Below are 15,216 nucleotides of genomic sequence, written 5' to 3' on the forward strand. Positions count from 1 at the left end.
TACATGTACTTGGGAGCTAAAAAGACACTTCCAGTGATAGTGTCAAATCAATTAAGCCAATATGAAGAAGAAAGCTTTTGAATACACATGGAGAAAGACTGCAAGCCTGTCCGAGATGCTCAAAGGAGACTAAAACCTCCTAAGATGGAAATAGTGAAAGAGGTTCCACTGAATCATCCTCCATAGGAGCTAAGGTTATTGTAAAAAACAAACAGAGATATGTGCCCAAACAACAGGGGCAAACCAAACCAGATGTGCAGAAACCATATGCTTTAACCCACTTCCAGGTTTTAGTTATTTTGCAGGTGGAAAACTGTTTGGCCGAGTTGTTTGCCCAAACAAACTGGGTAAACAGTGAGACAACCCAATAGAAAGGAGAGGATTTTGAGCAGACTGATTGCTCGCACCACGGAGACATGTGCAACACACAGCGGCAAGTCCAAACCTATTCGACCAGATGACTGCCCATCCAGCCAAGCAAACACCAGGCCCGTGCGCAAGAAGGCTGCCAACAACACACCAGATGCACTGTATGACATTGTTCGACCAAGCTGTCTGCCCATACAGATTGGGCAAACAACACAGGCAGAGAAGGCAACAGAGGAAGAAATTAAAAGAGGGCAGTACCTTCTTCATTCAAATTCAACATTCTATTCTTCACTTTCCATGACAATTCTCCTTCTTCTTAAAAACTTCTTGTTGTTGCGCAAGATGGGCAGTATCTTCCACATCTCTTCTGCAGGGCCTGCTATCCTAACAAACAAACTGAGCAAACAGCCCAGCAGGCCTATCAGCAAGCACTCCAACAGGCAGACCCTCCACCAGCTCCACAACCCGACCAACAACCTCTAGCCGCTGACCAGGCAGAAGCAGCACGCCTGGACAGAATAGAGGCCAGAATGGCCCACATGGAAAGCATGCTGGAATTATTGGTCCATCACCTGCTACCTTCTGCTCACCGAGATACCTAGTCTGGCCAGACTGTTTGCCTAAACAGACTGGGCAAACAACCACACCAGGGAAGTACTCAGTTTTCTTTTGAACTTTAATATTTCCAATACATTGAGGACAATACATGAGTTAGGTGTAGGGGTGCATATCTCTTAATTTTGATGCTTCATGCATTCTTTTTTATTTCTTTTATATCCATTTAGGCTTTAATTTTTAATTAGCACACATTAGGAAAATTTTTCACTTTTAGTTATTTTTGTTTCCAATTCACACACATGTAGCCACAGTTTTTTTTCTTTTTCTGTTTTGATATGCTTTACTCAAACACATAGGCTATGTTGAATGAGCTTTCTTTCCATGACCCCATTGATGTGATAACCCTTTAAACCTAAGTTGAATCAATTGCAGTGAGTTGTATTCATTTTTGAGAATTTCCTTTTAAATTGAATCTTTGAGCTTGCCATGATGAAAAATATATGACATTACTCATTAGAGAGAATAATAAAGATGTGTGAATAACGAAATATGACTTATTTTAGCAATTGGTATTGATTTGCCCAATTCATTGAGAAAAAGAAAATCAACAAAGGCAAAGACCTCAAAAGCACAAATTAAAAACTGTTCCAATGGTTAAAGACTATGAACAGAGCAAGTAGCCACTTGGACAGGTGACCAACTGAGTAACCAGAGGTGGGTATCACAAATATGTATATTCGCATCAAAAGGTTGGTGACTTTTTCAGGCAAGGATAAAAGTGCAAAAAGCTTAATAAAGTGCTTCAAGTAAAGGCAAATCACTCCGAGTGCTAGAAAGAGTCTAAACTAAACAAGAATATGTGCATGTATAATCTCTCTAATAAGGAAAACAATTAATAACCATGGTAGGTAAAGGAAAACAAAGAAAGAAGGAAAGTAACCATGGTGCATACACTCTTCACTGCAATGCTTCAAAGTAGGGGTCTAGGGTAGGAACTTAAGTGGAAATAAAGGATCAAGTGGCAAAGAGAGCTTGTTTGACTAAGTTTATTTGCTTGAGGACAAGCAAAGGGCTAGGTGTGGGGGTATTTGATCAAGCCAAATCTAGATCCATTTTTCATGTTGCTATTAATGTTAATTTACACATTTTCTACATAATTTTATGGTTTTGATCTTATTTTGCAGAAAATATTGTAAAAAGGTAATTTGGTGAAAATGGCCTTAAAACTGCCCAAAAAAGAACAAAAGAGAACAAGTCTGGTTTGCCCAAGTCCGTTTGCCCAAACCAAGTTGAAGCTGAAATGGGAGAAGAATGATTTGCTGTGTGACCAGATTGTTTGTCCAAAAAGACTAGGCAAATAGACCCGTAGAATAGAGGTAGTGTGCAGACAGAACCCAAAATAGACTGTTTGACTGAGTTGTTTGCCCAAACAATCCGGGCAAACAAGGCCTGCGACAACAGACAGCAGAGAAGTGGAAAATTCAAATTTCAAAACTTCAAGAAGTTTTTTCCTCCCCAAACACGTGAGGACAGCTCAGCAAACCTTCAAGACACCTCAGCACTCAATCCCACATATATAGGAAGCCAAATCTCAAGAAGATTCAATTGCTTTCCAAGAATCCAACTCCAATTAGGAAAAGAACTCAATTCAAATCAAGAAACTTGGGGCTGCACACATTCAGCTATAAAAAGAGGATCAAACCAGCAACAAAGGAAGGCAAATCTCGGGCAGAAATCGCACATCAACTACGAACACCAGCTGCTAGCCCTTCCTCTTCTCCATTATTGTTTTCTTTCTTGATTTTTGTTTTAGTTTCAGCCATGAGTGGCTGAAACCTCTTTTTCTAGTTGAAGATTAGGTGAAACTTCAAGTTGTTTATGGATTGTGAGATCTGAACCTATTATGTTCTTCTTTTATTTATCAATATTTATGCAATTTCATGCTTAATTCCATTGTTGCTTTGTTATTTAGATCAATAGGGCCCATTGATTCTTGATTGCAAAGTAATAATTTGTTAGTTTGGATAGTTTTAGGTTCGTAATTGCTTGAATTATTCAAATACAAGTAACACTTGGTGTAAAAACCAAGGAGATTGCATAATTTAGCAAGATCACCATACGTTTGGGTAGCTAGAATTAGGTCTCTCTATTTCTTAATGCAATTGACAGTTGTATGATGCTAAAAGCCCTAATGATGTTCCTTGGCAACTTGTTGATTAGTGATTAATTAGAGGACGTTCCCTAGTTAATCTATGCTTAAGGAGGGATATGGTGGTGAGAAGCGTCTTCCACCTCCATAACTAATTTATTGAGTCAAATAAAGGAACATAAGAGTCAATGATCAATCCCAATAACTGAAGTGGATCCAATTCTTCAACTAGAGCTTTTTTCATTATTGAATTCTCTTTACTTTATTATTTGCTTCACTTTGCTATTTTTAATTCTAGTTTAGTTCATCAATCTCAAAATCCTCCTTTATTTTATTTTCATTTTATTTACTTGGTCTTGATAAGAAAAATAAGTAAGTATCAATTCCCTGTAGATTCGATCCTTTTACCACTATCTACAGTTGTAAAATTGTGGATAACCAAAAAGGTTATTTTTGACCGGCTTCGACAACCGCACAGTCACCCAACCACCACTAGCTTGAGTTTTATGTGACTTACTCCTCAGGGGAGTTCTTTTTTACTTTTATTTTATTTTTTGAACTTCCCCCGTTTGATTGAATTTTTTTCATATTAAGGACAATGTGAGGAGTAAGTGTAGAGGGGAGAAATGGTTGGAATAGAAATAGAAGTATTTTTGTGATTGATGGGATTGATTTATTTTGGATATATTTTTGCTGCGTTTTGGAAATTTTTAGTTCTTCTCTGCGTTTTTGTTGTTTGAGCTAGAGGCTTGTCCAAGCATATAAACACTTGATCTATTTTTATAATTCTCAGCAGTTTCTCAGCACTTGCACTTGCTAAATTATTTTTCAGATTTAATTTTTTATAATTTCCAGTATTAGTATCATTATATTCAAAAAATTAAATTAAATTAAATTAAATTAAAAAAATATATTTTTTTTACAGTCCTTACTTGCCTTAAGAAATTGATATGTCCTTTATCACAGAATTCGGGTTCTTATGCCATTTGTATGTTAGCTTAAATAGAATAAATTCATCATTGTTTATTTTATTAGTTTTGTTTTTAAGGTTTATTTTGAAAACTCATGAAGTAAGGTCCTTATTTAAATAATTGATAATGAATGCATATTCTTTTAAATGAGTTGTTGCCCTTTGTTGAGAATTATTTAAAAGATATTATGTAGTCCATATGATTATGTGAAAATTAAGGGGTATCATAAAAAAAAGGGAAAAAAAAGCAAAAGCAAAAAAAAAAAAAAAAAAAAAAACACTCCTATGACCCACTTCTCTAGTTATTTGATTAATTAATTACCAACCCGATAGTCCAAGTAGTGCGGTACTTGGTAACCCCTTAAGGTGATTTCGTACAGAAGAATTGGTGTTTGGGAGAGTATCGCCTCTTTATGGGCCGTTTAAACACTCGCCCCATACCTTTTAATTAGGTAACCATGAGTGGAGTTAGTAGCCACCTGAGCTAAATAACCTGGGGCAAGTGGCTAGTAACCATTGTTTTACATTCACTTTATCGGTTTCAACCAAAATATAGTAGGAAATGTAAAAAAATAATAAACCCCTAAGTCTTTAAATTTTATTGGTGTAGTCAAGAGTTCGTAAGATTTTATTCTTTCAAAAGGGCAGTTTAATATTATATGGCATTCTAATATTTTATGTGCTTGAAATTGAATTGAGGATCATCTTTATGTCTTGAAAAATACATTTTAAATATAGAACTTGTTGAAGTGAAGTTTGGTGAAATTAAACTATTTTTGCTTTCATCCTATTGCATGACAATTTGATTCTTTGTTTTGAATAAATTAAATTTCAGATTGGTTGAGGACATGAATGTGTTTTATTGTTTTTATTATTTTGAATTTCTATGCTTGAGGACAAGCAAAGGTGCAAGTGTGGGGCAATCTGATGAGTTGCAAAACTCACTATTTTTTCCTTATTAAATTTCATGATTTTGCTATGATTTTGATATAAATAATTAATTTTTACTTGGAATTTAATTTTGGACAGGTTTTTGAGCGGAAGTTAAAAAAATAAATGAAAAGAGGATTTTTGGACTGGGCGGTTACAGCCTTGGGCAAACCTGTAGCCCAAGGTGATGGACAACTCCAAAATTCAAAAATTGCCACCTCAGTCTAATTTTGCCACCTAAGCAAGGATAATATTAGTTTCAAATTAGATCAAATACAATTAGAGTAGGATAAGATAAAAGTAGTAAAGTTTATTTTAAATTATTAAATTTTATTTTTTTTACTTATATAAAGACTTCTAGAATTAAATCTAGACATCATATATTTTCTCCTCTCCTAGCTCCTCCTCCTCTCTTGGCGCTGCCAACTCTCTTCTTCTCCATCTTCTTCTTTTCTTTACCTTTTACAATTTTATTATGGCCCTTAAAGGCTAAACAATTATTTTCAGTTGAAAATTAAATTAAATTGAGGTTTTATTCAAGTTGTGAGGTTATGTACTTCAATTTCTCCATTGTTATTTTTTTGAGAATTCAGGAGGCATATTGAATCTCTTGGGAAAACAACATACAGCTAATTAATTCAATTAGATCTGTAATTGTTTAATTGGATTAATAACAAGTAGCAATTAACATATTAGTTTATGTTAAGAAATTAGTGGATTTAATTTAAATAAATCGCGTATTTTTATTAATCAAGTTTGGATTTTTTTCTCTTAATGCAGTTGACTAATTAAATCTACATGCGTGTTGGGGTTATTAATTAACTAGAAATTAATTTAAGTGTGAAACAGATTAATTTATTCATAATAAATAATTGATGGGATTCACGTGTTTGACCACTATAACCAAACAATAGATAATAATATGAATTATTTTTCTAACCAATTATCAACTGCAAAACACCTCAATTTGATTACCTTTAGCTGAAATTTTTAATTAATTATTTGTTTCTCAATTTTCAATTGCATTATTTATTATTTTTCTTTTATGTCTATTTTTCTTGGCCTGTCCAAGGCAAAACCACTTTCATAAAAAACTCTCTTCTTCTCACTTTTTCTATTAAACTACTCATTTATTTCAATTGGTTATCTAAATTAAATAGAATTAAAGTCTCTGTGAGATCGATACTCACTTACCCTATCTACAAGTTCTTATCAATCAAGAAAAAAAAAGTAAATAAAAAAATTGACAGATTCGACACCTGTCAAAAACTAAGCTCAAACACATTAGAAAGAAGACACAAGATGAAAGTGGATTGTAGCACAAAGACGAAACTATGTACTATTTGATTATATCAACTTAAAGTGTAAACACAAACAAATAATACTCTAACAGTGTAAAAGAAACAAAGATGGCAAGAGTAAACAAGAATTGAGAAATAGATAATTTAGGCCAAAATATAAGAATTTGAATTACTACAAAACAAATCAAATATGAAACCTAAAATATTTCAACCCAACAAAGCAAGAAACGAATAATACCTAAATTAATTGCACTAAATCAGAATTCTTATGTATAATTAATTTTGAAGCTAAATTAATTATTTTGTGCCAAAGAAATTTATTTGAAGCTCTAAACATGCACAAGTATGTGGATGATCAAATATGGCATCAAATTGATTAAAACAAGAGAAAATCAATCCAAATAGCCTTTAAAATAATAGGAATATGAAAATTAGGGCAAAGGAAGCAATTTTTTAGATACAAAAAACCTTAAGTTCTAATTCAACTAAGACAAGAAAATAAATCCAACAAGGAAAATGATTCTTCCTTTCTTTCTCTTTTTGATTTCCTTTCTTCTTTTTTTTTCAATTCTCTTTATTCTACCTCTTTTAATTTTTTGTTTTCTTTCTTTTTTTTTACCAAATTATCAAGAATGAAACTTAATTAATTTAACAATCAAAATTAAATCAACATGCACTTAAACAAGTCTAGACTCTAAACAAATTAAATTAGCATAATACCAAAACTCTAGAAATAAAAAATTATAAGAAAACTCAAGTTTAAAACCCTAAACTAACATAAATTATAATTTAACTTAATCTTTAACTCTGATACCAACTAACGCAGAACTCTATGGATCAAGTTTAAGAATTCTATGAAAAAATAGAAAAGCTCCAAAGATCAACAATAAACTCCCCTTTATAGCACTCAACACAAAGGACATAAAGAACACCAATAATTGAGGATTAAAAAAATAAGACAAACGCCACAATTGAATTGATAATTTTACCTTAATTCTTGATGCAATTGGAAGAATGCAATCTCACACGCTCACAATAATAAAGGTGTGCAAATAGAATGAATAATTTTGAATTTTGATTGAAAAAAGTTCCTCCACGCAAAGGACGGCTAGAGTTTATATAGAGAAAACTAAACCTAACTCTAAAAAACTAAGAATAAACTAAACTCTGAAGTGCCAAATAAGACTCACCGAATTAAAAGCCCATAGCAAGGGGACAACACACTAAAGCCTAAAAGTTAGGTCCAAATAACTAAACTAGCAATATTAAAGTAAATAAGATAGTATAAGCTTAACCCAAACAAATAGGCTTACAAAATACATCATTAAAACTCAAATAACATGTATAAAATGTCCCCTAAGACTGCCCATGAGTTGTGCACATGCTTTGCACATGCTCCTTAAGTTGCACATGCTTTGCACATGCTCCTTAAGTTGCATATGCTTTGCACATGCTCCTTCAAATTTGCCCACTTAGTTTGATGGACTTGTACACCTTCTAATTAAGCCTAATAGGCTTGATTCTTCACAAAAAAACTTCCTTCATCTTTACTTTAGGCTTTCCTTTGTGTAGCTTTAGGCTCCTTAAGTTGCATATGCTTTGCACATGCTCCTTCAAATCTGTCCACTTAGTTTAATGGACTTGTACACCTTCTAATTAGGCCTAATAGATTTGATTCTTCGCAAAAAACTTCATCTTTACTTTAGGCTTCCCTTTGTATAGTTTTATCCCATAGACTTCATTATGCTCCTTAAGCTCACAATTACAAGTGTTGCACCAAATCTTTACCATCTAAATTGAAACACGCCCCAAATATATTTTCATCATATGGATATAAATTTGAACTTTTTTTAGACCCATTTGAATAATACAAGATTGCTCCATATCATTGTTGCATGTCTGTCCTATTGGATCCGTATCAGAACCACTATAAAATCTTTGTATTTGATATTCTTATCCCTAAATTCTTTACTTTTAGCTATCATTATTAATCTGATTTATATGTTTATAAGTTAAATAATGGAAATGAGAATATGGTAAAATTAGCTTGCTAATTTAATTTCTACTTTACATTATCTGCATCTGTTTAGTATGTGTTTGTTTGTGATTAGCTAATTTTCTCAATCTTTCAAAAAAAATTTTGAAATATTGTTTTAAGCTATCACTCTTTTACACTCAGAATTAGTAGTCACAATTTTTCATTAAAACTTAGAGTAAGAGCTGAAAAATTAGTAAAGTGATCCATTCACCTCCCTGTTTGTCACTCATCTTGGGACAACGAGTATCATAAGTCTCCATATAATTTTTATGCACTTTATGAAAATTATGTCTGAAAATGGATAGAACTTTAGTTTTTAAAATAAGAAATTCATATAAAAATATTTTTAAAAAATCATACAAAAATGTTAATAACAACAATATTGATTTCCATTTTAATACGTACATATAATTAATGATCAATATTCAGGTAGATGTATATATATCTTAGATGGTACTGGCCACAGAAAAGAGGAAAGAGAAAAATGATGGACGGTTGATTATGGGAAGAGATAGAAAATAATGGAACTGGTGAATGGAGTTCAAAAGAAGGAAAGGTCGATGGAAAGAGAAGGAAAGATAGAGAGGACCTCTCTCTACCCCTTCCTCTACCTGCTTTTTTTTTTTTTTTTATTTTTTTTCTCTTTTTTCTGTTTTTCATCTCTCTATACATCATCCCTTCTCTCTCATGCTCTCTCAACGCACCATCACAGTGAAATCATGATTATTATTAGTATTGATTTTTATATGTAAATTTTAATTTAAAAAAAAATAAAATTATCTATTTTCACATATAATTTTCACAAATGTATTTAAAAGAAAATGTATGTAGAGAAAGAGAGAAATTTTATTGTTAGTATACTAAGTAAAATAAATATTAAATTTTATTTTAACTGATTTAAGTTAAAATTAATTATTTAACTATAACTGAAATAAACTTTTTAAAATTTGGCTATAATTAATAAAAATTAAAAAGTGTTAGATATTTTTATTATGATGGTGTATACCACATAAATAATAATGAATAAAATAATATTATTGATATTATGTTAGACACTACATTAACATCACTAATTATTAATTTTGATTATGGGCTATAATTAATATAAAATTTTAAAATTTGACTAAAATCGACAAAAATTGAAGAATTGGATATAATTAAAAAAGCACCAAAATATTGGCTTTTTAAACCATTAAACCTATTTTTTTTTTTTTATGAAAATAGATTTCTTTAATGGAAAAAGGGTTTCTATTTTTCAAAAATTTATTTATAAGATTAATTTTATTTTTTTTTAGATATATCGACCTTTTTTTTATAAGACATTGACAACTTTTTTTACTTACTATTTAACTTTTTTTTTTATATAGAATTTCACTTACAATTGTTAAAAAAAAAACAAAAAAAAAAAGGATAGATATGGTACTAAGAATATAAATCTTACAATTGTTTAAATAATACAATTTAAAATAAATCAATCCTTGGTTGCAATTTAAATTTAGTCTTTCATTGTAATAATTTAACCTATTAAATTTAGTTTTTCAGTATAATAATGGTAAATTATTATATATTTGGTAATTTTATTAGTTCCTCCTCCCTCTTACAAATGCATATATCATACCTTAATTAAAATTTGATATTATAAGTTTGTAATATTCAAAATAATTTAAAATTTAATTTTAATATTTCTTTTCATTTTATTATAATAGATAAAATAATTTTATTTATTAATAATTAATCTTTTTTATTGCACATTTTTAAATAATAAATTATAGAGCTTTTGGCAAAAGTTATAATTAATATTAAAATAATATTAAACATTTTTTATATTAACAATAGAATTTATTTATGAATTTAATTTGTTCTTGGGTTGCTAAAAGATTAGAGACAGGATGGTTATCTCTAATGATTAATTATCATTACTGACAAACTTATTCTTGCTAAACCATATCATTAGCAACTAATTCATATATTTAATTATTTATCAATAAAAATATTTTTTGTAGCTTAAACTATTAAAAAATGATGTTTTCATTTTACTTTCATTTTCTGAACTTTATTTTAAAATTACAATAAAGATTAATTAATTAATTAAACTCGAGTATTGAAGAATTTTTAAATCTATTTTAACTTAAATATAAAATATATTTAATCAATTGAATTAAATATTTTTGAATAATAATAAATGGTTATATTAATTGTTAACCAATTAAAATAATGGATAATTGATAATTTTTGCAATTCCATTACTCATTCCCTTCATCTCACTACCATTGAGAGTCAATAATTTTAAGTAAATTTAAAATTTAAAATTATTAATTTGAAATTTTTATTGCATTAGAATAAAGCTTCTTTTGCCTATAATCTATATTATAATTAGATTTTAAAAATATATATTAATAATAATTTTAAAATCATATTCTATTGCTTTATTACAATATTTCATTCATTTATCTATAATATATACTATATATAAAAGCAAAAGATAAAATCATGAGATTGCCCAGAAAGTGTGTAGCGAAATTTAATAATTTTATTATGTTCTTAGTTTATTTTGCTAAAGAATAATATAATTTATTATTTTAATTAGAATATTCTCTACTGAAATCCAAATTTTATTTCTAAATGGTTATATTTGCTTCTAATTTATAACAAAAGCTTAAACTTAATCGTCAATAGAGTTATTATTTTATAGAAAATAATCATCCATTTGGATTTAGAATTTCTGATGCCGTAGGTTGATTAGCCCTTGTTCTAGAGATTCTAACATCTCTTGAGGAACGTAATAAATAGAGGTAGAAAACGCAGTTTTTAAGAAACATTAGAGGCATAAATAACATTGATTTTAAATTTGATTTCATTTTGTATCAATGTATGCTTGTGAGATGGATAGGTGATATAATTCGGTATTTGGACAGATGCTTTAACCAGTTGACTATCCCTTATCGGCTCCTGATAATGATGTCCCATATCCAGACCGCCAATAATCACCCTTGCTAGGTAGAGTCTGACCATTTTCATATAACCATTAACCGATGTTATTTCAAAATCTTTAAAATTTTTATAAATGTGTAATCTCTTATTCACTGATCGGTAATACCATGTTTTAAGAAAAACAATTAACTACCTCTATATTTTTAGAGTATAAAATAAATTAAATACAGAGTTCAAAATACGCAATTATAAATATTTAAATTATTTTTTATTCACTATTATACTTTTCCATTTCTATTAGATATTGACTTGAATGTCAAAGTGATTGCGTACAAGATACCAGCCACCTCATACTTTATCTTTTATAGATTGCCAGCTCATAATGGACATGATTCAGGCGACATCATTTGGTCATTGCAGAGATCCAAAGAGTTTTTTTTTTTTTTTTTTTTGGAGAATCTGGCCTACACTAGTTCTCTTTATCTCTCTACACATTTCCTTATCACTTTCAATGGCTAAAAGCTCACGAGTTATTTCTAAATATGTTACAAATAGGCTGCTACTATCCCCACTATAATGGGAAGTGGACAGAATACCCCTCTAGTAACAATGGAGGTGGACCTCAATGCTATGAATAATTAGCAGGTGCTTTAATACGTTAAGTGGTTGCAAGCAATGCTGGAGTTGTACAAGGCAAGGGAAGAGGTTTCCTAGAGAATCGCTAGAACTAGAGAGAAAACATCCTAGGAAACTACCAGGATCAAGAGAGAGGCTCTCCACAAGACTGTAAGGACTGAGAATGTCAGCTCCAAAGGAAAAAGCAAGTTGGAGGATGAGGAGTCTTCAAATAACGCACCACAAGATGTAGACTAGAAGCTCGTACAGGTAGAGATTCCAAAAGGAGCAAAAGGATGATTTTGAGTTAAGGTATGCCTTGCCCTTATTTGAAGAGATCTTGGGTAAGTCTTTCCTGCCTAAATTTAAGTTGCCAGGCCTAGAAAAGTATTCCTAAGAGTCATTTAGCTATTTTCAAAACTACTATGCAACTATAGAATGTTAATGATTTTATGCTTTTCTGAGTGCTCCCTTCTTCATTGATAGGTCTAGCCCAAAAATGATGTCAGCGCCCAAGTCCAAGTGCAATCTATAATTTAATCAATTTGTGATTGCTTTTAAGTCTAAGTTTATTATATGTATTCCTCCAAAATCACTTTCCTTGGACCTCCAAAAGATTTGAAAAGGCAAGAGCAAGCCATTGAAGAGCTTTATTTCACAGTTTGATGCTAAGGCTATACAGGTTGAAGATTTAAATCACGAAATATCATGTGAAGTGCTCAAGAAGAGAACCATGAACATCAAAATTATGGACTCCCTAATAAAGAACTGGACAACCATCTATCATGAGCTAATGGAGAAAGCCCAAAAGTACATATGTCTAGATGACGAAGTCCAAGCCTTAAGGGAAGACAAACAGGTGAACAAAACAAAGAATCAAAGACCAAATAGGCAGAATCATGAGAATGAAAGGAGGAGTTACTCAGTGTTTTGAGAAAGAGATGACCGAGGTAAGTATAGAAATTATAGTCCATTAAATGATTCATGCACATACAACCTTATATGGATCAGGAAGAACGACAAAGAAATAAGGTGGCCTATAAAGTTTAACCTAGACAAGGCAAGCAGGAGAGACAAGACCAAGCACTGCCAATTTCATAAGGACTAAGTACTGTCGATTTCTTGAGGACCATGGGCATACTATGGAGGAATGCATGCAACTAAAGATGAGATTGAAAGGCTTATAAGGGATGAAACTTTGAGAAAATTTACTAGAAAGGAAAGGGATGAGGGAATGACAGATCTAGAGATGAGAAACTCAAGTAACCCTGATAATAAAGAGCCCTTAGTTGTAATTCATGTGATTATAGGAGGCCTGAGTAGCTGTAAAGGCAAGAATAAGTTGGTATCTAAGGACGTGTTATTGGTGAAAAAGGATACATGGGAAAAGCAAGAGGTAACATTTAACCCAAACGATAGAATGATAGAGCCATCACACAATGATCCACTAGTGGTGAGCATACGCTAAACAGGTATGAGGTGAAATGAGTGCTCATCAACACAGGAAGCTCGGTAAACCTTTTAACCATTAATGTTTAGAATAAGTTAGGGTTAGATAAGAATAACTTAACCAAAGCCTCATACCCTTTGTTGGGGTTGGGTGACAAAACCGTGGCAGTTCAAGGTACTACCAAGCTCCCCCTTGTATTGGATAATGAAAAATATAAGCAGAAGATGTATGCAAAGTTTGCATTGGTAGACATTCCATTAACTTACAATGTCATACTAGGATAAATTTTTCCTAAGATAAAAAATTATGGATGCCCTAACAGTCTGTGTCACTGTATTATTTTCTGATTGATACCCTTATTTTCTCCAAAATAGGCTTGAGATATCAGAGAACTTGGATCACCTTCCAACATATATAAACCATCATACAGTCTACCATTGTCAATCCTCTTCCTTATGAGAAGATCATGAATAACACAATGATCAGGAAATAATTCAGTTTTACAATTAAGAGCATTGGTAATAACACTGAAAGATAACAGGTTAACAATAAAATGGAGAGCATGAAGGACATATGATAATTTAATATTGAGTGCACAAATAATAGAACATGTTCTACATATGGGAGTAAAAGAGCCATCAGCAATTCTGACACTATCTTTGGTTAAAGAAGAAAAATAATTAAGAAAGTCTTTAGAAAAGCCTGTCATGAGTCTATTTGTGCCAGAATCAATAATCCATGGAACAATATCAAGAGAGGAAGCATTACCTGACTTCACAAAATTAGATGTGGCACCAAAGGAGGAAGAGATGTCAATATGAGACAGGAGGTGCTTGAAACTCAGAATTTCATTAGAGGAGAGGAACTTAGTTGTTGTCTTCTTAAAGGGCTCCTCCACAGTTTTTGATAAATTTGCTTAAGTTCTAGAGTTATCTCGTTTTCCCCTAACGGCCTCTAGTGGGATGACCATGTAACTTCCAGCAAGTCTCTTTGGTATGCCTCAGTTTTCCATAATAATCACAATGTAGGTGATCTTTCTCAAAATTAGGAGGCTGCGATGTGCTTAAACTAGTAGCCACTCCAACCTTTTCAACTAGTGCAGTATAGAGTATAGCATGTCGGCTACTTTTCTCTTGTTGAACATGGGCATGGGCCTCTTCTAATGAAGGAAAAAGGTTTTTCCCGAACACTTGGATCCGAATTGGATCATTTTTTCTATTCAACCCTACAAAAAAATTATAGACCCGCTCCTTTTCAATCTTTTTTTGCAATTTGACTACATCTAAAGTACAGTCTGCCTGGAAATCTTGATAGTAATCAAGCTCCTGCCATAAGCCACATAGCTTAGAATAAAATTGGGAGATAGTCATTTCTCCTTGCTTAGTACTATGGATCTTATTCTAAAATAATAAATTTGGGGATCATTTCCAATCTTGAAATAAATCAAGGACAAAGCATTCCATGTCTTTGCAGCAGTATCAAGTAATAAATGGGACTTAGAGATATAAGGTTGCATAGAGTTAAGTAACTATATCATAACAGGATAATTATCCGAGTCCCCTTGAGAAAAATCTGGATCACTCTCATTTGGTTGCTTCTTTTTACCAGTGACATAGCTCTACAGTCCTCTAGCCTTGATAAATAACAAACAAGATTTTGACCAAGCAAAATAATTAATTCCATCAAGTTTTATGGGACTAATTTACAATGAAGGGTTATTAAAGTTAGGAACTGAGACTTTTTTACCTTCTTCCATGATAAAATCAAATAACGGTCAAAGAATAAGAGGTACCCAAGGTTGCACACACAAGAGAAGCCAATCAAATCACCAAGAGACCAGCTAGAGGCACAGGATGGCCGGAAACAAGTCGAAAATGGCGTCGAAGTGGATTGGGTAGCGTAGCA

The sequence above is a fragment of the Manihot esculenta genome, chromosome 16 (assembly GCF_001659605.2).
Source record: "Manihot esculenta cultivar AM560-2 chromosome 16, M.esculenta_v8, whole genome shotgun sequence".
NCBI classification, from domain to species: Eukaryota; Viridiplantae; Streptophyta; class Magnoliopsida; order Malpighiales; family Euphorbiaceae; genus Manihot; species Manihot esculenta.